The 26,064-nt window shown below is 48.5% G+C and overlaps 3 long non-coding RNA genes across 5 annotated transcripts in view; 1 reads left to right on the forward strand and 2 right to left on the reverse strand.

Moving 5' to 3' along the window:
* The window catches only part of LOC144673576 (uncharacterized), a 345,035-nt gene that overhangs the window by 237,866 nt on the left and 81,105 nt on the right, over nt 1-26,064 (reverse strand). The window lies entirely within an intron of this gene.
* Nucleotides 1-26,064, forward strand: part of LOC144673578 (uncharacterized) — a 343,246-nt gene that overhangs the window by 236,798 nt on the left and 80,384 nt on the right. The window lies entirely within an intron of this gene.
* LOC144673574 (uncharacterized) lies at nt 4,779-25,834 on the reverse strand. Of its 2 annotated transcripts, XR_013574378.1 has the most exons (5): nt 25,626-25,834; nt 25,439-25,519; nt 15,416-15,451; nt 6,107-6,188; nt 4,779-5,213 (listed from the first exon to the last, which is right to left on the reverse strand). It is a non-coding gene; the product is annotated as an uncharacterized LOC144673574 (long non-coding RNA). The 2 variants fall into 2 exon arrangements; XR_013574377.1 differs by lacking the exon at nt 25,626-25,834 and having other exon boundaries at nt 25,439-25,541.

The following is a 26,064-nucleotide window of genomic DNA, read 5'->3' on the forward strand; positions in this document are numbered from 1 at the left end:
ACAGGGATAGTGTGGGAAGGTGGTGTTGAGATAGTAGATTAGCCATGACCTAGTTAAATGGTGGAGCTGGTTCAGTGAGCTGAATGGCCCCACTGCTCCTATTGCCAAAAATGTGAAGTTGCAACCATTACATAGCTTTCATCTGTGATCTCATAAACTACCTACAACGAAGATCGATGAGAAGGCACCTGGTAGACATTTGCTCTGGCTGTGTTTGCATCCCTAAGGACCCTCCTTCCCCTGTCAGGGAGCCTCGTCACTAACGCTTCCCTCTTTGTAACCCTCAGCAGACTGAATCTAGAGCCACCACACGTTCCATTCTTCATCTCTTCACAGGACTCTGGCCGCAGGAGGTCCAGCAATCTCACCACCCGGCTTGGGAGGTGGTGGCAGAGGTGGTCAGTGCCAATGCTGCACAGAAGACCCACACACACACACACACACAGATAGACACCCACACACAGGCAGATAGACCCACACACACACAAACACACACACACAGATAGACACACACACACAGGCAGATAGACCCACACACACACACACACACACACAGATAGACACACACACACACAGATAGACACACACACACACACAGACAGACACACACACACAGATAGACGCCCGCACACAGATAGACGCACAGACACACACACAGATAGACACACAGACAGATAGACACACACACACACACAGATAGACACACCGACACAAATAGACAGACAGGCAGACCCACACACACACAGATAGACACACAGACACGGATAGACACACACACACACACACACCCAGATAGACACACAGACAAATAGACACACACACACACACACACACACAGATAGACACACACGCACAGGCAGACCCACACACACAGACACAGACACGGATAGACACACACACACACAGATAGACACACATGCACAGGCAGACCCACACAAACACAGATAGGCACACAGACACAGATAGACACACAGACACACTAACACACACACAGATAGGCACACACACACACACAATAGACACACAGTCACAGATAGACACACAGACATGCGTACAGATAGACACACAGACACAGATAGACACACAGACACACGCACAGATAGACACACAGACACAGATAGACACACACACACACAGATAGACACACACACACAGACAGAGACACACAGACACAGATAGACACACAGATACAGATAGACACACACACACACAGACAGATAGACACACACACACAGACAGATAGACACACAGACAGACACACACACAGATAGACACACAGACACAGATAGACACACACACAGACTGACGCACACACAGCTAGACACACAGACACAGACACACACAGATAGACACACACACACACAGATAGACACACAGTCACAGTTAGACACACAGACACATGCACAGATAGACACACAGACACAGATAGACACACAGACGCACTCAGTTAGACACACACACGCAGACTGACACACACACGGATAGACACACAGACACAGATAGACACCCAGACACACACACAGACACAGACTGACACACACAGATAGGCACACAGACACACACACACACAGACTGACACACAGACACAGATAGACACACAGAGGGACACATACAGACTGACACACACACTCACAAACCCATCACACATTCACTGGCATCTCACTCACTGCCAGCTCAAGGGACATCACCACTCACTCTCTCACACACACCCTCACATCTCCATCTGGCCTCCTCAGGAATCACCGTCTTGACAAAGATCAACATGTGTCCCCCACACACACCCTGGGATACCCTCCTTCCCCAGTACAGCCCTCACCCTGCAGCCTCTTCCCTTGCCTGAGGCCACTTCACCCCCTTCCCCAAGCAAACCCTCACCTTCCAGCTGGTGAAAAGCCCTCCCCTGCCTTACGGTTGGTCTGGGAGGTACAGACCTGCCTGTGAGACCCCCTAACAGTGATGTGGTGCTGCCTGTGAAGCCTGGCGCTGAGACTGTGGGTGCTGCCCGAAGCAAGGTGGGCAAACAAACCTCGAAGCCCCGAGCGGAGTGCGGCTGACCGGGGGCAGGCCTTATATACGCTGTTGTGAAACAGGTCGGTGTGCTTTCCCCGCTGCTGACGCGGGTGGACGATCCAGTGGGAGGGGGCGATTCTGGCGAGCTGGTCTAAAATGCGGACGTGTTAGGGACGCAGTCCGCCATTGGCGGGCGGAGCCAGACGGTCGCAAACTGGCTTCACGACATCGTGAAACCGATCTCGGGCCTTCCCACCAGATTGTCTGCTCACACCACCAAACACGCCCGACCCCAGCGGCCATAGGGTCTGATATTACACCCCACCCCCACCACCACCCTCACTTTGTACAAAAACCTCCCCACATTGTTCCAGTGAGTCCACACTGCACTTCCACAACACAAGCACGCGTGGGAAAAAATCTCAGCTCAACCTTCTCGAGCGTCCGTCCCCACAGCCCCACAGCAAGGGGCATCTCGCTCCGAGGCACTCCTTTCTCGGGGCGAGGGGGCTGGAGGGACGCTGCCAGGACATAGAGTCTTGACCACATTTGGGATTTGGGGGTGGCAGAAGCTCGCTCGGGTCACTGACGTCAGGATAGCGTCGCCAGGCTCACCCGGCGCTACACCATCGCAATAACACAGCCCCGGGCAGCCACGCAGCACATGCGGGGGTGGGGGGGTCCTTCAGAGCATTGCCAGAAACAATGGCGCACAAACTCAGGGACTGTCTCTAAATGGTCATTCACAAACAGAGACATTTCAACAAGGGACTGTCTCTAAACAGTTATTCCCAAATAGTGACACTGCAATAAGGGACTATCTCTAAATAGTGATGCTGCACTCAAGGACTGTCTCTAAATGATCATTCACAAATATTGACACTGTAATAAGGAACTGTCTCTAAATAGTCATTCATAAACAGTGGCATGGAAATAAGGGACTGTCTCTAAATAATCATTCACAAGTTGTGACTGCAATAAAGGACTGTCTCTAAGTAGTCATTCACAAATAGTGACGCTATAATAAGGGACAATTTCTAAATAGTCGCTCACAAATATTGATACCCAACAAGGGACAGTCTATGAATAGTCATTCACAAAGAGTGACAATACACTAAGGGACTGCCCCTAAATCGCAAAACTCAAATAGTGACACCGCAGTCAGGGACTGCCTCTAAATAATCATTCATAAATGGCGAGACTGCAGTCAGGGATTCTCTGCAAACGTAACACTTCAGTAAGGGACTGTCTCTAAATTTCAATACACAAATAATCATATTGCAGTAAAGGGCTGTCTCTAAATAGTCAAACAAACAATCATTTTTCCTATAGGCATTGTCTGCAATTGCTCACTTCCATTAACTGTACTAAAGTAAGGGATCATCTATAAATGTCCTTCAGTTTACTTTACAAACAGTAATGGTCAGATTGTGTTTGGGCATGGTGATTGAGACCAACAAAGATTGGATTTGAGCCTCATGTAAACCTAACACTTGTCAGGCTATTAAAAGTGACCCCATATGAAAAACAGAATGTTTATTAAAATTATTATTGTACATAGAATGAGATATACAGATTCTTAATTCAGTGTGTACAGTGAGTACATTGTGTACAGAGTGTGATATACAGATTCTGAATTCAGTGTATACAGTGAGTACATTGTACGCAGGGTGTGATATACAGATTCTGAATTCAGTGTGTGCAGTGAGTATATTGGACACTGTGATATACAGATTCTGAATTCAGTGTATACAGTGAGTACATTGTACACAGAGTATGATATACAGATTCTGAATTCAGTGTGTACACTGAGTACATTGTGTACAGAGTGTGATATACAGATTCTGAATTCAGTGTATACAGTGAGTACATTGTGTACAGAGTGTGATATACAGATTCTGAATTCAGTGTATACAGTGAGTACATTGTGTACAGAGTGTGATATACAGATTCTGAATTCAGTGTGCACAGTGAGTACATTGTACACAGAGTGTGATATACAGATTCTGAATTCAGTGTGTACAGTGAGTACATTGTGTACAGAGTGTGATATACAGATTCTGAATTCAGTGTATACAGTGAGTACATTGTACACAGAGTGTGATATACAGATTCTGAATTCAGTGTGTACAGTGAGTACATTGCGCACAGAGTGTGATATACAGATTCTGAATTCAGTGTATACAGTGAGTACATTGTACACAGAGTGTGATATACAGATTCTGAATTCAGTGTGTACAGTGAGTACATTGTACACAGAGTGTGATATACAGATTCTGAATTCAGTGTATACAGTGAGTACATTGTACACAGAGTGTGATATACAGATTCTGAATTCAGTGTGTACAGTGAGTACATTGTACACAGAGTGTGATATACAGATTCTGAATTCAGTGTATACAGTGAGTACATTGTGTACAGAGTGTGATATACAGATTCTGAATTCCGTGTGTACAGTGAGTACATTGTACACAGAGTGTGATATACAGATTCTGAATTCAGTGTGTACAGTGAGTACATTGCGCACAGAGTTTGATATACAGATTCTGAATTCAGTGTGCACAGTGAATTTATTGGACACAGTGTGTGATACAGATTCTGATTTTTTTTTCTTTATTCATACACGGGATGTGGGCTTCGCTGGCTGGCCCAGCATTTATTGCCCATCCCTAGTTGCCCTTGAGAAGGTGGTGGTGAGCTGCCTTCTTGAACTGCTGCAGCCCAGTGTGCACAGTGAGTATATTGGACACTATGTGCAATACACAGTTCCTGAATTCCGTGTGCACAGTCAGTACATTGTACGCAGGGTGTGATATACAGATTCTGAATTCAGTGTGTGCAGTGGGTATATTGGACACAGTGATATACAGATTCTGAATTCAGTGTGTACAGTGAGTATATTGTACGCAGTGTGAGATATACAGATCCTGAATTCAGTGGGTACAGTAGGTATATTGTATGCATTATGTGATATACTGATTCTGAATTCATTGTGTACCTGGCCCAGTAAATAAATAATGTAACTATTGGTTATTATCTGGGTTTCGTTAATGATTGAAGCTGACACCAACAGCAGATGAGGACAGGAATCTGGTCGGGAGCTGTATCATCCATCTTTTCCCTAATCGAGAAATTTTGAATCTGTTATTTGCTCAAAGACTTCCTTCACTCTCTCCCAAGCCCCTCCGACTCCTTCAGTGATACTGGAATGGTAAGAAGCACAAATTCATTGCCATTGATTCACCACAAGCTGAGACCGATTCTCTTCCAATATGATCAGACTTGTCTGAGGGTTCAGCCTCTCAGTCTGTGTTGATAGAGTTCCCTGACTTCCTTACAATTAACATTAAACCCACTGCTCTGTACATGGACAGTGTCAAACCTCTTGAGTGTTGTGGGAGCTGCACTCATCCAGGCCAAGCAAGAGTATTCCATCACACTCCTGGCTTGTGCCTTGTAGATGGATGGATGTGGATGGACATCTTGCAGGACAAAGCAGCCCACTTGATTGGCTCTCCATCCACCACTTAAACATTCACTCCCTCCACCACCGACGCACAGTAGCAGCAGTGTGTGTACCATCTACAAGATGCACTGCAGGAATTCACCAAGGCTCCTTAGACAGCACCTTCCAAACCCAATCCATCTAGAAGGACAAGGGCAGCAGATAGATGGGAACACCACCACCTGGAAGTTCCCCTCCAAGTCACTCACCATCCTGACATGGAAATATATCGGCCGTTCCTTCACTGTCGCTGGGTCAAAATCCTGGAACTCCCTCCCAAACAGCACAGTGGGTGTACCTACACCACATGGACTGTGAATGTCATCAGCAAGGCCAGCATTTGTTGCCCTTCCTATTTGCCCTGGAGTTGAGTGGTTTGCTAGGCCATTTCAGAGGGCAGTTAGGAGGTAACCACATTGCTGTTGTCCTGGAGTCGCATCTAGGCCAGACTGGGTAAGGATAGCAGATTTACTTCCTTAAAGGGCATTAGTGAGCCAGATGGGTTCACTAACGGAGCTATCTGCCTGTCTCCATATCTCTGTAACTGCCTCGGAGTTAGGTTTAGATTGAACGTTTCCTCGTGTATCTGACCTTTCCAGTAGATCAGGTATTTCCAACGAGCGCTTTAGCCGTTTTATGAAGTTGTTTCCTGTGTCCTGGGTCAGGAAGACTTCTGAAAAGAGAGAGAGAGAGATGTGGATGTTGAAATGCAGAGGCCGCGGTACCTGACTAACTCTGTCCCCCTGCACCTCACCCTCAGTCACTTCCTCTTGTTCCCAGCTGCATCACACAGTAAGCGATATGGAATCTCACTCCCTCCCAGATCCCATTCCCACCTCCTGATGGTGTTGACCTCCTATTGACTTTCACAATAGGGTTAGCGATCAACGAAAGCCACATTCTGCAGGGCGAGCGTGGGTGAGTTTTTGGCTGTGAAAAGTTCTGCACATGAGTCTGATTCTGTATTCCCAGGCTGACATAGGAACATGGGAAATAGGAGTGGGAGTAGGGCCACTGGCCTCATCGAAGTCATTCAGCCAAACAATAATATCGTGGCAGATCTTCCACTTCAACACGGTTTTCCTGCCCTATCCGTCTGTCCCTTTACTTCTTTAGTGTCCAAAAATCTGATAGTCCTCAACTCCACTTTCCTGCCTTTTCCCCATAACCCTCGATTCCCTTAAAAATCTGTCTATCTCACCTTGAATATACTTAATGACCCAGCCTCTACAGCCTCTGCGGTAAAGAATTCCACAGATTCACTACCCTCTGGGAGAAGAAATTCCTCCTCATCTCTGTCTTAACTGGGCGACCCCTTACCCTGAGATTATGCCCTCTGGTCCTAGACTCTCCCACAAGGGAAAACAACCTCTCAGTATCTACCCTGTCAAGCCCCCTAAGAATCTTATATATTTCAATAAGGTCGCCTCTCATTCTTCTAAACTCCAATGAGTACAGGCCCAACCTACTCAACCTCTCCTCAGAAGAAAATCCCTCCATCCCTGGGATCAACCTAGTGAACCTTCTCTGGACTTCCTCCAATGCCAGTATATCTTTCAGTATAAGGGGGCCAAAACTGTTCACAGTATTCTAGTTGTGGTCTAACTAGTGATTTGTATAGTTTTAGCAAGACTTCCCTATTTTTATTCTCCATTCCCTTTGAAATAAAGGCCAACATTCCATTTGCCTTCCCTATAACCTGTTGAACTTGTATGCTAGCTTTGTGTGATTCATGCACAAGGACCCCCAAATCCCTCTGTGCTGCAGCTTTCTGCAGTCTTTCTCCATTTAAATAATATCCAGCTCCTCTATTCTTCCTGCCAAAGTGCATAACCTCACATTTTCCCACATTATATTCCACCTGCCAAGTTTTTGCCCACTCACTTAACCTGTCTATATCCCTCTGTAGTCTCCTTGTGTCATCCTCACCACTTGCCTTCCCACCTATTTTTGTGTCATCCACAAACTTGTTGATAGTACATTCACTTCCCTCACCTAAGACATTAATATTTATTGTAAATAATTGAGGCCCCAGCACTGATCACTGTAGCACGTCACAGATATAGGTTGCCATCCTGAAAATGCCCCCCTTATCCCAACTCTCTGTCTTCTATTAGTGAACCAATCCTCTATCCATGCTAACATACTACCCCCAAAACCATGGGCTCTTATCTTATTACGTAACCTTATGTGCAGTACCTTATCGAACGCCTTTTGGAAATCCAAATATATTACATCTACTGGTTCCCCTTTATCTATCCTGCCTGTTACCTCCTCAAAGAATTCTAATGAATTTTTCAGGCACGATTTCCCCTTCATGAAGCCATGCTGACTCTGCTTGATTAGATTATGTATTTCTAAATGCTCTGTTATTACATCCTTTATAACAGACTCTAACATTTTCCCAATGACAGATGTTAAGCTAACTGGTCTATAGTTATCTGTTTTTTGTCTCCCTCCCTTTTTGAATAAGAGTGTTACATTGGCCGTTCCCCAATCCTCTAGGACTTTTCCAGAATCTAAGGATTCTTGGAAGATTACTACCAGTGCATCCACTATCTCTGTAGCTACTTCCTTTAATATCCTAGGATGCAACCCATCAGGTCCAGGGGACCTATCGGCCTTTAGCCCCATTAGTTTCCATAGTACTTTTTCTCTGGTGATCATTTTTGTATTTATTTCCTGCCCGCCCCCTTTTGCCCCTTGACTATTTAGTCTTTTTGGAATGCTATTAGTATCTTCTACCGTGAAGACTGATGCAAAGTATTTATTCAACTCCTCTGCCATTTCCTGGTTCCCCATTATTATTTCCCCAGCTTCAATCTCTAAAGGGCCTATGTTCACTTTGGCCTCTCTCTTCCTTTTCATACATCTAAGGAAGCTCTTACTGTTTGTTTTTATATTATTTGCTCGTTTACCCTTAAAGTTTATTTTCTCCTTTTTTTTTGGTAATCTTTTGTTGGCTTTTAAAACTTTCCCAATCCTCTGGTTTACCATTAATCTTGGTCACATTGTATGTTTTTCTTTTCAATTTGATACTGTCCTTAACTTCCTTGGTTAACTATAGTTGGTTTATTCCCTTCCTAGAATCCTCCTTCCTCACTGGGATATATCTTTGTTAAGAGTCATGAACTATTTCCTTAAACATCTGCCATTGTTCATCAACTGTCTTTTCTGCTAAACTCCTTTCCCAGTCCACTCCAACCAACTCTGCCCTCATTCCTTTGTAATTACCCTTATTTAAGTTTAGCACAGTTGTTTCCGACCCAAGTTTCTCACTCTCAAACTGAATGCTAAATTCTACCATGTTATGGTCACTGTTTCCTAGGGGATCCTTTACTCTGAGATCATTGATTAAACCTGCCTCATTATACATTACCAGATCCAAAATAGCCTGATCCCTGTTTGGATTCAGAACATAGTTCTAGGAAACTGTCCCGAATATACTCTATGAATTCTTGCTCATGCCTACCTCTGCCAATTTGATTTTCCCAGTCTACACGAAGACCAAAGTCACCCATCATTAGTGCACTGCCTTTTCTACCTGCCCTCATTGTCTCTTGATTTATTCTCTGTCCTACAGTGCAGCTACTGTCATGGGGCCTATAAACTACTCCCACTAGTGTCTTCTTCCCCTTGTTATTCCTTACCTCCACCCATATGGATTCTACATCTTCCAATCCAAGGTCATTTCTTGCTATTGTGTTTATTCCATCACGTGCTAACAAAGCTGCCCCACCACCCTTTACTTCCTGCCTGTCCTCTCAAAAAGTCACATACAGCATCCCCATCCCTCTGCGGTAGGGAATTCCAAAGATTCACAACCCTCTGAGTGAAGACATTTCACCTCATCTCAGTGGTAACTGGCTGACCCCTTATTCTGGGACTGTGTCCCCCCATGTTCTAGGCCCCAAGCCAGGGGGAAAACTGCCCTGCCAAGCCCCTTAAGAATTTTATATTTTTCAATGAGATCAACTCTCATGGTTCTGAAGTCTAGGGAACACAGGTCCAGTCTCTTCAATCTTTACTCATAGGCCAATTCCATCAGCCAAAGAATTGGTCTGGTGAACCCTCGTGGCATTCCCTTTATGACAAGTGCACCCTTCCTTGGGCAAGGGGTCCAGAACTGTACACAATATTCCAGGTGTGGTCTCACCAATGCCCGATGAGTTGCACAAAGACTTCTTCACTCTTATACTCCAATCCCTTGTGACCAATAGCTAATAGACTATTGGTCTTCCTAACTGCTTATCGTACTTGCATGTTAATTTCCAGATAGGATTACAGAGGATATACAACAATGACACAGGACATTCGGCCCAACAACTCCATGCTGGTGTTTATACTCCACTCGAGCCTCTTCCCATCTTTCCTCATCTGCCATCATAACCCTAGATTCCCTTCTCCCTCATACACTTGTCCAGCTCCTTTAAATGTATCTATACTGGGAGGACGCTGATCAGCTCCATCCTCACAGGATGGGAATTCCATCTTGGGATATTTCCAAGTCTTGTCACTGCGTCTCAATCTGAGCATTTACTTTCATTCTTTCACAGGATTCGGGCATACCTATCCCTAATTGCCCTGGGGCTCTGAAGAAGAATCCTACGAACATACAAATTAGGAAAGGAGTAGGGCATTCGGCCCCTTAAACCTACTCTGCCATTCAATAAGATCATGGCTGATCTGTTTGTGTTTCAAATTCCACATTCCCATCTACCCCCGATAGCCTTTAATTCACTTGCCTAACAAGAATCTATCTACCTCTGCCTTAAAAATATTCAATGACCCCACCTCCACCACCTTCTGAGGCAGAGAGTTCCAAAGTCGCACAACCCTCTGAGAGAAAAAATTCTCCTCATCTCTGTCCTAAAAGGGCGACCCCTAATTTTAAAACAATGCCCCCTAGTTCTGGACTCACCCACAAGAGGAAACATCCTTTCCACGTCCACCTTGTCAAGGCCGTTCAGGATCTTGTAAACTTCAATCAAATCACCCCTCGCTCTTCTAAACTCCAGTGGAAACAAGCCCAGTCTGTCCAACCTTTCCTCATAAGACAACCCACTCGTTCCAGGTATCAATCTAGTAAACCTCCTCTGAACAGCCTCCAATGCATTTACATCCTTCCTTAAATAAGGAGACCAAAACTGCACACAGTATTCGAGGTGCGGTCTCACCAATGCCCTGTATAACTGAAACGTAACATCCTTACTTTGATGTTCAATCCCTCTCGTAATAAAGGATAGCATTCCATTAGCCTTCTTAATTACTTGCTGTACCTGCATACTAACTTTTTGTGGCTCATGCACTAGAACACCTAGATCCCTCTGCACCTCAGAATCATGCAGTTGTTCTCCATTTAAGTAATACTCTGCTTTTTTATTCTTCCTGCCAAAGTGAACAACTTCACATTTTCCCACATTATACTCCATCTGCCAGGATTTTGCCCACTCACTCAACCTATCTATATCCATCTGCAACCTCCCCATGTCCTCTTCACAACATACTTTCCTACCTATCTTTGTGTCATCTGCAAATTTACCTACCATGTCTTCACTCCCCTCATCTAAGTCATTGATGTAAATTGTAAAAAGTTGAGGCCCCAGTACAGACCCCTGTGGGACTCCACTCGTCACATCCTGCCAATCAGACAAAGACCCATTTATACATACGCTCTGTTTTCTGCCAGCCAATCTTCTATCCATGCTAATATGTTACCCCCTACACCATGAGCTTTTATTTTCCATAATAATCTTTGATGTGGCACCTTATCAAATGCCTTCTGGAAATCCAAATACAGCACGTCTACAGACTCCCCTTTATCCACAGCACATGTTACTCCTTCAAAGAGCTCCAATAAATTGGTTAAACTCTTCTTGATTACCTTGAGTTTTTCTAAGTGTCCGGCTATAACCTCTTGAATGATCGATCCTAACATCTTCCCTACGACAGACATCAAGCTAACTGGCCTATAGTTTCCTGTTTTCTACCTCCATCCCTTCTTGAATAGAGGGGTTATATTTGTTACTTTCCAATCTGATAGAATCTAAGGAATTTTGGAAAATTAACACCAACGCACCTCAGACCTCTTTAGCTATCTCTTTAAGACCCTAGGATGAAGTCCATCTGGACCCAGAGACTTGTCAGCCCACAGCTCCAAGAGTTTGCTTCCCTGTGACCAAGTTCCCCTCTCCCCTCCACCTCCCAATTTGCAGCGATTACTGGAACGTTTTTTTGTATCCTCTATAGTGAAGACAGAAGCAAAATATTTGTTCATTTCATTCGCCATTTCCCTATTATCTACTATTAATTCCCCATTGTCACTCTCTAGAGGACCAACACTCACTTTACCCACTCTTTTCCTTTTTAAATACCTGTAGAAATTCTTGCTACTCTTAGTCATTCTCTTCTCTTCTTTATGTTCTGACCAATCATCTGCCCTGCCACTCATCTTTGCGCAGTTATATGCTTTTTCCTTAAGTTTGATACTTTCCTTAATTTCTTTCGTTAACCATGGATGGTGGGTCACCCCTTAGAATTTCTCTTTATAGGAGGAATATACTTATTCTGAGTATTCTGAAATATCCCCTTAAATGTCTGCCACTGCTTCTTTATTGATCTATCCCATAGCCTCATACCCTAGTTCACTTTAGCTGGCTCAGCTTTCATCCCCACATAGTTGCCCTTATTTAAGTTTAAAATGCTAGTCTTAGACCCACTCTTCTCCCTTTCAAACTGGATGTAAAATTCAATCATATTGTGGTCACTGCTACCTAGGGGTGCCTTTACCCTGAGGTCATTAATTAATCCTGTCACATTACACAATACCAAGTCTAATATAACCTGCTCTCTGGTTGGTTCCAGAATGTGCTGCTCTAAGAAACTCTCTCGAAAACATTCTATGAACTCCTTATCCAGGCTATGACTGCCAATCTGATTTTTCCAGTTTCCATATAGATTAAAATCACCCATGATTGTTGCCATCCCTTTATCACAAGCACCCAATATCTCTTGTATACTTTGTCCTACATTGTGGCTACTGTTAGGGGGCCTGTAGACCACTCCCACTTGTGACTTCTTTCCCCTACTATTCCTGATCTCCACCTAAACCGATTCTACATCCTGATCTCCTGAACCAAGGTCATCTCTAACTATTGCACCAATGCCATCCTTGATTAGCGGTGCTACCCCTCCACCTTTACCTAACTTCCTATTCTTCTCGAATGTCATGTACCCCTCAATATTCAGGACCCAATCCTTGTCATCCTGCAGCCACATCTCCGTAATTGCTAACAGGTCATATTTATTTACTTCAACATGGGCCATCAATTCATTTACTTTGTTATGAATGCTACGCACATTCAGATATAGAGCCTTCAGTTTTATCTCTTTGTTACCTTTGTAACATCTGCTCTTGACTGTTGGTGTATTCTTCGGTTTTATCTCTCTGTCCCTTCCTGCTAACCTATGACCATCATTTTTCATATTACTATGATGGTCGTTTACCTTGAATCTACCGCATGAATTGCTACATCTACCCAAGTTTGATCCCTCACCCCTCTTTGGTTTAAAGTCCTCTCTACTTCCCTCGTTATGTGATTTGCGAGGACACTCATCCCAGCACGGTTCAGGTGTCAACCATCCCAACGGTACAGCCCACACTTTCCCCAGTACTGGTGTCAGTGCCCCACAAACCGGAACCCACTTCTCCCACACCAGTCTGAGCCAAGCTTTGGTCTCTCTAATCTTATTTGCCCTATGCCAATTTGCATGTGGCTCAGGTGGTAATCCAGAGATTATTACCTATGAAGTTCTGCTTCTTAATTTGGTACCTCGCTCCTCATACTGACAGTGCAGAGCCTCCTTCCTCATCCTGCCTATGTCGTTGGTACCTACATGGACCACGACAACTGAATCCTCCCCTTCCCACTGCAAGTTCCTCTCCAGCCCTGAGCAGATGTCCTGACCCCTGGCATCGGGCAGGCAACACATCTGTCCGGACTCTCGCTCTTTGTTGAGGAGAACAGTGTCAATCCCCCTCACTATACTGTACCTCACTACCACTCCATTCCTGTGTGCTCCTCCTGCTTGAACAGCTTCCTGTACCCCAGTGCCATGGCCAATCTGCTCATCCATCTTCCAAACATAGCAAATAGGAGCAGGAGCAGGTCATTCGGCCCTTCGAGCCTGCTCTGCTGTTCAGTGTGATCATGGCTGATCCTCTATCTCAACGCCGCACTCCCACTCTCCCCCCATTTCCCTTGATGCCTTTATAGTCTAGAAATCTATCCATTTCCTTCTTAAATATATTCAGTGACTTGGCCTCCACAGCCTCTGTGGTAGAGAATTCCACAGGTTCACCACCCTCTGAGTGAAGAAGTTTCTCCTCATCTCAGTCCTAAATAACCTACCCTGTATCCTGAGACTGTGACCCCTCCTTGTTCTAGACCGCCCCAGCCAGAGGAAACATCCTCCCTGCGTCCAGTCTGTCTATCCCTGTCAGAATTTTATACATTTCAATGAGACCCCACTCCTTTTTCTAAACTCCAGTGAATACCGGCCTAGTCGGCCCAATCTCTCCTCATCCGACAATCCTGCCATCCCAGGAATCAGTCTGGTGAACCTTCGCTGCACTCCCTCTATGGCGAGTATATCCTTTCTTAGGTAAGGAGACCAAAACTGCACACAATACTCCAGGTGTGGTCTCACCAAGGCCCTGTACAGCTGCAGTAAGACATCCTTGCTCCTGTACTCAAGTCCTCTCACAATGAAGGCCAACATACCATTTACCTCCTTAACTGCTTGCTGCACCTGCATGCTTACTTTCAGTGACTGGTGTACAAGGACACCCAGGTCCCTTTGTACATCAACATTTCCCAATCTAGCACCATTTCAATAATACTCTGCCATTCTGTTTTTCCCACCAAAGTGGATTCCACAGCTGCAACATAACGCCTGTCCTGCCATTGTTACTTGTGTTGTTTTTGCAACTTAATTTAATAACTTACTTGATTAACTTAGAACAATTCCTATGTATGCCACACCTCTTTCCCCCATGCACTGGATTCCCACGTGAACCTAATTTGCTGCAGTCCCCATCTCACTCCGGCAGAGTCACCAGCCTCCTCGCACCCCCCTCACTGATCATGTGGCTTGAAAAAGCCTGTCTCTTTTATAGACCCTCTGATGAGTCACTGGCTAGTTTAGCTTCCTGCTACAGTAATTAACACAACTTGAACCAACTGCTTTCAGGTGACTGACAGATAACTGCCACTCCAGGCAGTTCTCTGATTAACAAACTAACCTAGCTTAGTTGAAGGCTGGTCCTTGATCTTGATCTTGATTCTTAATCTATACTTAAAACCTGAAAAGCCATACGGACTCAAGACATTGACTCTGTTTCTCTCGCCACAGATGCCGCTGCCTGTTTTCCAGCATTTTCTGTTTTTATTTCAGATTTCCAGCATCCTCGCTATTTTGCTTTTAACTGAGTGGCTTGCTGGACCATTTCAGAGGGCAGTTAGTTAAGAGTCAGCCTCGTTGCTGCGAAAGGCCAGATCAGGGAAGGACAGAAGATTTCCTTCCCTAAAGGGAGTTGGTGAGCCAGGTGGGTTTTTAACAACAATCGATGATAGTTTCATGGTCACCGTTACTGAGACTAATTCTCAATTCCAGATTTTATTCATTGAATTTAAATTCTACCAGCTGCCCTGATGGGATTTGAACCCCTGTGTCCTCGGGGAATTAGCCTGGACCTCTGGATTACTAGCCCAGTGACATTACCACTACACCACCAGATCCCCAAGTCTCCTCAGGAAGGATCTTTAACCAGTTAGAGGGTAGTGTTAAACCGGTGCAGAGTGTTACGATGAACGTTTCTGTATTGTAGAATGTACAAACCCGTCTGTTTGTCATCTTCAGGTTGTCCTGAGGCATCTGAAAGAAAGACAGTAGGAAACCTGTTATTACACCGAAAAATATTACTGTACAGGGAGAGGCTGGAGATGTTCTCCTCAGAGCAGAGCAGGTTAAGAGGAGATTTAATACACGTGTTTGAAATCATGAGGGGGTTTCGATAGAGTAAATAAGGAGAAACTGTTTCCCAGTGTCAGGAGGGTCAGTAACCAGAGGGACGCAGATTGAAGAGAATCGGGAAAAGAATCAGAAATGAAATGAGGAAGTTTTTGTTTTACACACAGCGAGTTGTTGTGATCTGGAAGGCGCTGCCTGAAAGGGCGGTGGAAGCAGATTCAATAATAGCTTCCAAAAGGGAATTGGAGAAATACTTGAAGGGGAAACATTTACAGGGTCGTGGAGAAAGAGCAGGGGATTGGCACAGAGACAGAGATAGACAGAGTGGCAGAGATTCAGAATGAGAGAGACAGAGAGGGGCAGAATGAGAGAGACAGAGAGAAAGAGAGAGGCAGAGGGAGAAAGAGTGACAGAGAGAGAGAGAGAGAGACAGAGTGAGAGAGATAGTAACAAAGAGACAGAGTGAGAGAGATAGAGAGAGAAAGAGCGACAGAGACAGTGACAGAGAGTCAGGAGGACAGAGTTAGAGAGACAGGGTGGCAAAGCCATGGCTGACAGAGGGGGAAACATGCTGCCCCCAAGTTTAGTGATGCCTCCCTTGGGCACCTGCTGAACGCAGTGGAGGCCGTTGTGAAGTCCTCTACCCCCGCTCTGGGTGAGGACCAGCAAGCAAGGTGACAAATCCAGCATGGGAGGCGGTGACAGCGGTGGTCAGAGAACAGTCACCCAGTGCCAAAAGAAGATGAACGAGTTAGTCACTCTTCTCACACTCTCAACTCACACACTGGGTCTAGTGAGGCACCATCAAGAGACCCTGGGTCTACGGAGGCCCCATCGAGAGACCCTGGGTCTAGTGAGGCACCATCAAGAGACCCTGGGTCTACGGAGGCCTCATCGAGAGACCCTAGGTCTAGCGAGGCACCATCGAGAGACCCTGGGTCTAGCAAGGAACCATCGAGAGACCCTGGGTCTAGTGAGGCACCATCGAGAGACCCTGGGTCTAGTGAGGCACCATCGAGAGACCCTGGGTCTAGTGAGGCACCATCGAGAGACCCTGGGCCTAGTGAGGCACCATCGAGAGACCCTGGGTCTAATGAGGCACCATCGAGAGACCCTGGGTCTAGTGAGGCACGATCAAGAGACCCTGGGCCTAGTGAGGCACCATCGAGCGACTCTGGGTCTAGTGAGGCACCATCGAGAGACCCTGGGTCTAGTGAGGCACCATCGAGCGAGGGCTCCCTGTGGATCTTCAGCTGGGTGAGCACCAGGCTCTGCCGCCCCTTCATCTTGAGCTGGATGCTCCTCCCTTTGCTGGTCCAGGCGCCTCCGCCGCTCTCTTCTTCTTCTCTGCTCCCTGGCAGCCATGAGGCAAATCACTAAATCACCAGGCTCCACCATCCTGATGTTCTCCTCCTGTCGGGTCAAAGAGAGGGGCACGTGTGTGTGTGGGTGTCCCTAAGAGCCTCTCTTGGTTAAGTCTGAAGGCCCCTTCACACATGCCGGGGAGTGTTGGCCACCATTTGGATGGCCAGTGTGCTGAGTGCTCATTGGCTGTCTGAAACCCCGCCCACCTCCGTCCTACCCCACCTGACCGATTGGCAGCAGCTTTGCCCATTGGGCTGCATGTTGTGCCCTCAGCTCAGGCCCAGACATTCTCCTAACCCGCGCTGTTAGCTTCAACCATGGGGGAGACGGGTCCGAACCTGAATAAAGACATTGCAAAGGGGCTGTGAGCATCTCCCCCAGTGACTGCCCCATGGCCCACCTTTCACAAGCCGATTCTACACCTTGTCCAGTCGCCCAGTTGTCCTGCTGTCCCCCTGAAACACACATTAATTTACAGTCTGTGCCCCGAGGGGGGTGGAAGGTTCCGGAGCGTTTGGTGTCACTTTGCTGTTTTAGTGTTGCTGGAGTGGGCAGGAAGGTTTCAGAGACCCCGATTCCCAGCAGCTCAATGGAGCCGCTGCTGAACCGTCTCAGCTGTGGGAGAATGCTCACTTTAACCAGCTTTCCAAGTGTGTGGCCCCTTCCCTCATCCTCCCCCCTCCCCCCACACCCACTCCCCCCACCCCCCACACCCCCTCCCACCACACCCCCTCCCCCCCCCACCCCCCACACCCCCTCCCCCCTCCCCCCACACCCCCTCCCCCCACACCCACTCCCCCCTCCCCCCACACCCCCTCCCCCCACACCCACTCCCCCCTCCCACCACCCCCTCCCCCCAAACCCACTCCCCCCTCCCCCCCTCCCCCCACACCCACTCCCCCCACCCCCCACACCCCCTCCCCCCCCAACCCCCACACCCACTCCCCCCACCCCCCACACCCCAAACCCACACACCCCCCACACCCCCTCCCCCCTCCCCCCCTCCCCCCAAACCCACACACCCCCTCCCCCCCCGCCCCCCACACCCCCTCCCCCCCCCACCCCCCACACCCCCTCCCCCCTCCCCCCACACCCCCTCCCCCCACACCCACTCCCCCCTCCCACCACCCCCTCCCCCCAAACCCACTCCCCCCTCCCCCCCTCCCCCCACACCCACTCCCCCCACCCCCCACACCCCCTCCCCCCCCAACCCCCACACCCACTCCCCCCACCCCCCACACCCCAAACCCACACACCCCCCACACCCCCTCCCCCCTCCCCCCCTCCCCCCAAACCCACACACCCCCTCCCCCCCGCCCCCCACACCCCCTCCCCCTCCCCCCACACCCCCTCCCCCCACCCCACACACCCCCTCCCCCCTCCCCCCACACCCACTCCCCCCACCCCCCCACACCCCCTCCCCCCTCCCCCCACACCCACTCCCCCATCCCCCCACACCCCCTCCCCCCCGCCCCCCACACGTGCTTGTGTATTTCCTTGGGTCAGTCTGTGCTGGCCTCGCACCCTCAATGCTGTGGTCTGAGCCGCACTGGAGTCCCAGGCCAGGAAACAAAGCCTTTCCTGTGCGTCCTGTCCGTGTGGCGCCTCTTCCTCGATGTCCGGGTGGGCGATTCTCGCCAGCGCTGAGCAAGGCCGTGTGCCCCTCACCTCCCAGTTCCCCTCCAAACTCAGCTCGCCAGGCGCCCGCCTTTTAACGGCGGCCGTGAATCAGGCCCTTCTGAAGCCAGGCCGGCCTGGGGGGTGAATTTGACGTGGGGTTGCGGGGGGGGTGGGGGCGGTTCCGGTGAGCCGGGCCGATAATCAGATGCAAATGTATTCAAATGTCGTCCCCGACACCCGGCAGGGGGAACGGGGTCGGCCATTAACGGGTGGAGCGGACAATTCACAAACTGGATTCACAACGGCGAGAAATCAATTATTGGCCGTCTCGCCCCCGCCCACCATGACACCCAATCTCAACAGGGCCAGGAAATTCTGGCCACAGAGAGAGAGAGACAGAGAGAGAGAGACAGAGCGGGAGAGGCAGACACAGAGAGAGAAAGAAAACAGAGAGAGAGAGAGAGAGCAGGTGAGGCAGTCAGAGACACAGAGAGAGAGAGAGACAGGGCGAGTGCGAGATAGAGAGAGAGAGAGACAGACAGACAGAGAGAGACAGAGAGCGAGAGACAGAGAGAGAAAGAAAAACGGAGAGACAGAGAGAGAGACAGAGCAGGAGAGGCAGACAGAGACACAGAGAGAGACAGAGAGAGAGAGAGACACGGCGAGCGCGAGAGAGATAGAGCGAGAGAGAGACAGACAGAGAGAGACAGAGAGCGAGAGACAGAGAGAGAGACAGAGCGGGAGAGGCAGACAGAGACACAGAGAGAGACAGAGAGAGAGACACGGCAAGTGTGAGAGAGATAGAGAGAGAGAGACAGACAGAGAGAGACAGAGAGCGAGAGACAGAGAGAGAGAGAGACACGGCGAGTGTGAGAGAGATAGAGAGAGAGAGACAGACAGAGAGAGACAGAGAGCGAGAGACAGAGAGAGAAACAGAGCAGGAGAGGCAGAGACAGAAAGAGAAACACAGAGAGAGAGAGAGAGAGAGAAAAACAGAAAGTGAGAGAGAGGGAAAGAAAGAGACATAGGAATTTTAAAATTCATTCATAGCAATGCTGGCTGGGCCGGCATTTATTGCCCATCCCTAATTGCCCTTGAGAAGGTGGTGGTGAGCTGCCTTCTTGAACCGCTGCAGTGCAGGTGGTTAATCGGGAAGAGGATGAGAAGATTCAGCCCCATGAGCCTAGTTCTGACATTCAGTTTGTTGTTAATCTGTTCCTCAGACCCAATTACCCACCTTGACCAACCTCCCAAAAAACCCCTACTAAACAAAACTCGATCCATCTCCAACAGACCCCCCGGCTTCCCCGTTAAATTGCTGCCTACCCTTCTGGGAAGGACCAGGACCTGTCATCTTTCCATTCACAGGAACCCCAGCCAAACAATGTAGGCAGCCACACCCATCATGTGAAAGTCCTGAGTGCCCAGTGAGAGAGTGCCCAGTGAGAGAGAGCCCAGTGAGAGAGTGCCCAGTGAGAGAGAGCCCAGTGAGAGAGAGCCCAGTGAGAGAGAGCCCAGTGAGAGAGAGCCCAGTGAGAGAGAGCCCAGCGAGAGAGAGAGCCCAGTGAGAGACAGAGCCCAGTGAGAGAGAGCCCAGTGAGAGAGAGCCCAGTGAGAGAGAGAGCCCAGTGAGAGAGAGCCCAGTGAGAGAGAGCCCAGTGAGAGAGAGCCCAGCGAGAGACAGAGCCCAGTGAGAGAGAGCCCAGTGAGAGAGAGCCCAGTGAGAGAGAGTGCCCAGTGAGAGAGAGCCCAATGAGAGAGAGAGCCCAGTGAGAGCCCAGTGAGAGAGAGCCCAGTGAGAGAGAGCCCAGTGAGAGAGAGAGCCCAGTGAGAGAGAGAGCCCAGTGAGAGAGAGCCCAGTGAGAGAGAGCCCAGTGAGAGAGAGAGCCCAGTGAGAGAGAGCCCAGTGAGAGAGAGCCCAGTGAGAGAGAGAGCCCAGTGAGAGAGAGCCCAGTGAGAGAGAGAGCCCAGTGAGAGAGAGAGCCCAGTGAGAGAGATCCCAGTGAGAAACAGAGCCCATTGAGAGAGAGAACCCAGTGAGAGAGCGATCCCAGTGAGAGAGAGAGCCCAGTGAGAGAGAGAGCCCAGTGAGAGAGAGCCCAGTGAGAGACAGAGCCCAGTGAGAGAGATCCCAGTGAGAGACAGAGCCCAGTGAGAGAGCGATCCCAGTGAGAGAGAGAGCCCAGTGAGCGAGAGAACCCAGTTAGAGAGAGAGCCCAGTGAGACAGAGTCAGAATCACAGAATCTCACAGTGCAGAAGAGGCCCTTCGGCCCATCGAGTCTGCACCGACACGTGAGAAACACCTGACCTACCTACCTAATCCCATTTACCAGCACTTGGCCCACAGCCTTGAATGTTATGACGTGCCAAGTGCTCATCCAGGTACTTTTTAATGGCTGTGAGCTAACCCGCCTCCACCACCCTCCCAGGCAGCGCATTCCAGACCGTCACCACCCTCTGGGTAAAAACGTATTTCCTCACATCCCCCCTAAACCTCCTGCCCCTCACCTTGAACTTGTGTCCCCTTGTGACTGACCCTTCAACTAAGGGGAACAGCTGCTCCCTATCCACCCTGTCCATGCCCCTCATAATCTTGTACACCTCGATCAGGTCGCCCCTCAGTCTTCTCTGCTCCAATGAAAACAACCCAAGTCTATCCAACCTCTCTTCATAACTTAAATGTTTCATCCCAGGCAACATCCTGGTGAGTCTCCTCTGCACCCCCTCCAGTGCAATCACATCCTTCCTATAATGTGGCGACCAGAACTGCACACAGTACTCCAGCTGTGGCCTCGCCAAGGTTCTATACAACTCCAACATGACCTCCATGCTTTTGTAATCTATGCCTCGATTGATAAAGGCAAGTGTCCCATATGCCTTTTTCACCACCCCACTAACATGTCCCTCTGCCTTCAGAGATCTATGGACACACACGCCAAGGTCCCTTTGTTCCTCAGAACTTCCTAGTGTCATGCCGTTCATTGAATACTTCCTTGTCAAATTACTCCTTCCAAAGTGTATCACCTCACACTTTTCAGGGTTAAATTCCATCTGCTACTTATCTGCCCATTTGACCATCCCGTCTATATCTTCCTGTAGCCCAAGACACACAACCTCAGTGTTAACCACCCAGCCAATCTTTGTGTCATCTGCAAACTTACTAATCCTACCCCCCACATAGTCATCTATGTCGTTTATAAAAATGACAAATAGTAGGGGACCCAGCACAGATCCCTGTGGTACGCCACTGGACACTGGCTTCCAGTCACTAAAGCATCCTTCTGTCATCACCCTCTGCCTCCTACAACTAAGCCAATTTTGAATCCACCTTATCAAATTACCCTGTATCCCATGTGCCTTTGCCTTCTTTATAAGTCTCCCATGTGGGACCTTGTCAAAGGCTTTGCTGAAATCCATATAAACTACATCAACTGCACTACCCTCATCTACACACCTGGTCACCTCTTCAAAAAATCCAATCAAATTTGTTAGGCATGACCTCCCTCTGACAAAGCCATGCTGACTATCCCTGATCAAACCTTGCCTCTCCAAGTGGAAATAGATTCTCTCCATCAGAAATTTCTCCAATAGTTTCCCTACCACTGACGTGAGACTCACTGGCCTGTAGTTCCCTGGCTCATCTCTACAACCCTTCTTAAATAGCGGAACCACATTAGCTGTTCTCCAGTCCTCTGGCACCTCCCCCCTGGCCAGAGAGGAATTAAAAATTTGGGTCAGAGCCCCTGTGATCTCCTCCCTTGCCTCCCTCAGCAGTCTGGGACACAAATCACCCAGACCTGGAGATTTGTCCACTTTTAAGCCTGCCAACACCTCCAAGACCTTGTCACTCCCTATATCAATTTGCTTAAGAACCTCACAGTCTCTCTCCCCGAGTTCCATACCTTCATCCTCATTCTCTTGGGTGAAGACAGACGTGAAGTATTCGTTCAACACTCTAGCGATGTCCTCTGGCTCCACCCATAGATTGCCCCCTTGGTCCCTAATGGGCCCTATTCTTTCCCTGGTTATCCTCTTCCCATTGATATACTTATAGAATATCTTGGGATTTTCCCTACTTTTACCAGCCAGAGCTTTCTCATATCCTCTCTTTGCTCTCCTAATTGCTTTCTTAAGCTCCACCCTGCACTGTCTGTACTCCACTAATGCCTCTGCTGATTTGCTTCCCTTGTACCTGCTTTAAGCCTCTCTTTTCCTTCTCATCGTAACCTGAATATCTCTGGTCATCCATGGTTCTCTGGGCTTGTTACTCCTTCCTATCACCCTAGAGTGAACATGTTGAGCCTGTACCCTCCCCCATTTCCTGTTTGAACACCCCCCACTGTTCCTCTGTAGATTTCCCCACAAGTAACTGTTCCCAGTCTACCTTGGCCAGATCCTGTCTTATTTTACTAAAATCCATTCTCCCCCAATCTTTTTTGCAACTTGTCAATTTCTTTGTCCATAACAAACTTAAACTGTACCATGTTGTGGTCGCTATCGCTAAAATGCTCCCCCACCACCACCTCAGCCACCTGTCCGGCTTCATTCCCCAGAATTAGGTCCAGCAATGCACACCGTGCCTTGCTGGACCCTCTACATATTGACCTAAAAAGATCTCCTGTATACATTTCAAGAAATCCACTCCATCCAAGCCCTTAACACTATGTCTATCCCAATTAATGTTGGGAAAGTTGAAATCGCCTAATATAATTACCCTATTGGTATTGTTTTTACATACCCCCACAAATTGTGCACATATTTGCACCTCAATTTCCCGCTGACTATCTGGGGGTCTATAATAAACACCTAAAAATGTGGCTGCCCCTTTTTTATTCCTAAACTCTATCCACAAAGCTTCATTCGAGGCCCCCTCTAAGATATCATCTCTCCTTACTGCAGTAACTGACTCCTTAACTAATAATACAACCCCTCTTCCTCTTTTACCCCCTCCCCTGTCTCGCCTGAAGATTCTATATCCCGGAATGTTGAGCTGCCGATCCTGCCCTTCCCTCAACCACATCTCAGTGATGGCTACTATATCACAATTCCAGGTGTCAATCCTCACCCTTAATGTTTTACCTGTAACACCCCTGGCATTAAAGTAGAGGCCATCCAGCCTTGCCTTACTCCCTTGAAACTTAATGCAGCTGTACTCCCTCTGACTTGATTGTTTTACTGTATTATGATGTGTCCCTATTCTGCTAACCTTCTGTCCCCTCCCCCTGCCGAATTAGTTTAAACTTCTCCCAACAGCACTAGCAAACCCGCCTGCAAGGATGTTAGTCCCGCTCTGGTTCAGATGTAGACTGTCCCGCTTGTATAGGTCCCACCTTTCCCAGAAACGGTCCCAATGATCCAGGAATCTAAAACCCTCCCTTCTGCACCAACTCTTAAGCCACGTATTCATCTGCGTTATTTTCCTATTTCTGAGCTCACTAGCACATGGCACTGGGTGTAATCCAGAGATTACAACCCGAGAGGTCTTGCTTTTTAGTCTACTGCCTAATTCCCTGAATTCTTGATGCAAGACCTCATCCCTCTTTCTATCTATCTCATTGGTACCAACATGTACCATGGCCTCTGCATTAACACCCTCCCCCTTCAGGATGCCCTGCAGCCGTTCAGTGACATCCCGGACCCTGGCACCAGGGAGGCAACACACTATCCTGGAGTCACGTTGACGGCCACAGTAGCGCCTAACTGTTCCCCTGACTATAGAATTCCCTATTACTATTGCTCTTCCTCCCCTCCTGTACAGACAGGCTGCTTATGGTGCCAGAAGCTTGGCTCTGTCCGCACTCCCTGGAGGAACCAGCGCCCTCATCAGCCTCCAAAATGGAATACTGATTTGCGAGCGGGACCCCAGGGGACTCCTGAACTACCTGCCTGTTTCTCTTGGACTGCCTGGTGGTCACCCATTCCCTTCCTTCCTCAAGTCCCTATATCTGCGGAATGACCACCTCTCTAAACGTGCTATCCACGATGCTCTCAGACTCACGGATGCTCCACAGTGTCCCCAGCCGCCGTTCCAGCTCTGAAACCCGAGCTTCCAGGAGCTGTAGCTGGACACACTTCCTGCACACATGCTGGTCCCGGGCACTGGAAATGTCCCCGGCTTCCCACATGGAGCACGAGGAGCACACCATGGCCTAGAGCTCTCCTTCCATGACTTGTCCCTTTAAATTAAACCTTTTAAGTCAATTGCTCTAGGGCCCTACTTTCCTGATCCTCGTTACTGTCGAATATACAAACTGTAAACCACAAAAAGACCTTAAACTATAAGCGATTAAAGTAGTAAATACCTTACCCACTGCTTACCAGTGATTCCTTTTCCTTGTCCAGTGAGACAGAGCCCAGAAAGACAGTGCCCAGTGATAGAGAGCCCAGTGAGAGAGAGTCCAGGGAGACAGAGTCCAGTGAGACAGAGCCCAGTGAGTGAGAGTCCAGTGAGAGAGGGTCCAGTGAGAGAGAGCCCAGTGAGAGAGAAAGCCCAGTGAGAGAGAGCCCAGAGAGAGAGCCCAGTGAGAGAGAGCCCAGAGAGAGAGCCCAGTGAGAGAGAGCCCAGAGAGAGAGAGGCCAGTAAGAGGGAGCCCAGTGAGAGAGAAGCCAGTGAGACAGAGCCCAGTGAGAGAGAGGCCAGTAAGAGGGAGCCCAGTGAGAGAGAAGCCAGTGAGAGAGAAGCCAGTGAGACAGAGCCCAGTGAGAGAGAAGCCAGTGAGACAGAGTCCAGGGAGATGGTGCTCGGCGATATGGTTCCTGTTCATATTCTCTCCGAGTGCACAGCTTGCCTAGTTGCATAAACTGGGGATCTTTACCTGCTACATCTTCACATTTCACACTGATCCCCTTCACTCAGCTAGGCTAAAAGCACACGGCTAACAATTAACAATGGGACGGTCTCTTACCCCCATCTTGGAGCATCAGGATAAAAGCCACAGACCCCAACGATAGCCAGAGTGTCCAGTTCATCATGGTGAGGTACTTGACTCTCCGAGTTTGAGAGAGAATGAGAGAGAGAGTGTGAAATGGCCTGGGAGGGAAGGCAACCTTCGACTGAGCGCTGGTGGAGGAAGACTTGTCTTCACTGCTCACTCTCTGGGTATAAATACCCTGCTGATGGGGATTCCAGCCCGCTGTTATTCTAACTCGCTCTGTGTCAGAACCTCACCCTGCGCTCAGTCAGAATCACTCTGTAATTCAGGGTAATTTCAGCTCTCGCGCTCTGTTATTTTCTTCTTAAGATCTCCAGATGCTGCGAGTCAGGAGCTGGTGATTAGATGACAGCAACCCTGGGCTTAAAGAATCTGGACAGTTAGCAGAACTGTGTGGATCTTGGCACACAGCCCGAGTTCAGAGTGCAGGACACGGCCAAGGTTAGAAAGCGAGGGGCAGGGTAATGCCAAAGTCGGACATGAAGCAGCAATTATCCCGGGGACCAGGAGGAGAATCAGTCTGAGGGTGAGATTAGAACCTCAACTAAAAACCTGGAGAAATTAGTCAGTTTTGAATAAGGTTGGAACTTAACCCCAGC

The sequence above is a fragment of the Cetorhinus maximus genome, unplaced genomic scaffold, assembly GCF_964194155.1.
Source record: "Cetorhinus maximus unplaced genomic scaffold, sCetMax3.hap1.1 HAP1_SCAFFOLD_388, whole genome shotgun sequence".
Classification (NCBI taxonomy): domain Eukaryota; kingdom Metazoa; phylum Chordata; class Chondrichthyes; order Lamniformes; family Cetorhinidae; genus Cetorhinus; species Cetorhinus maximus.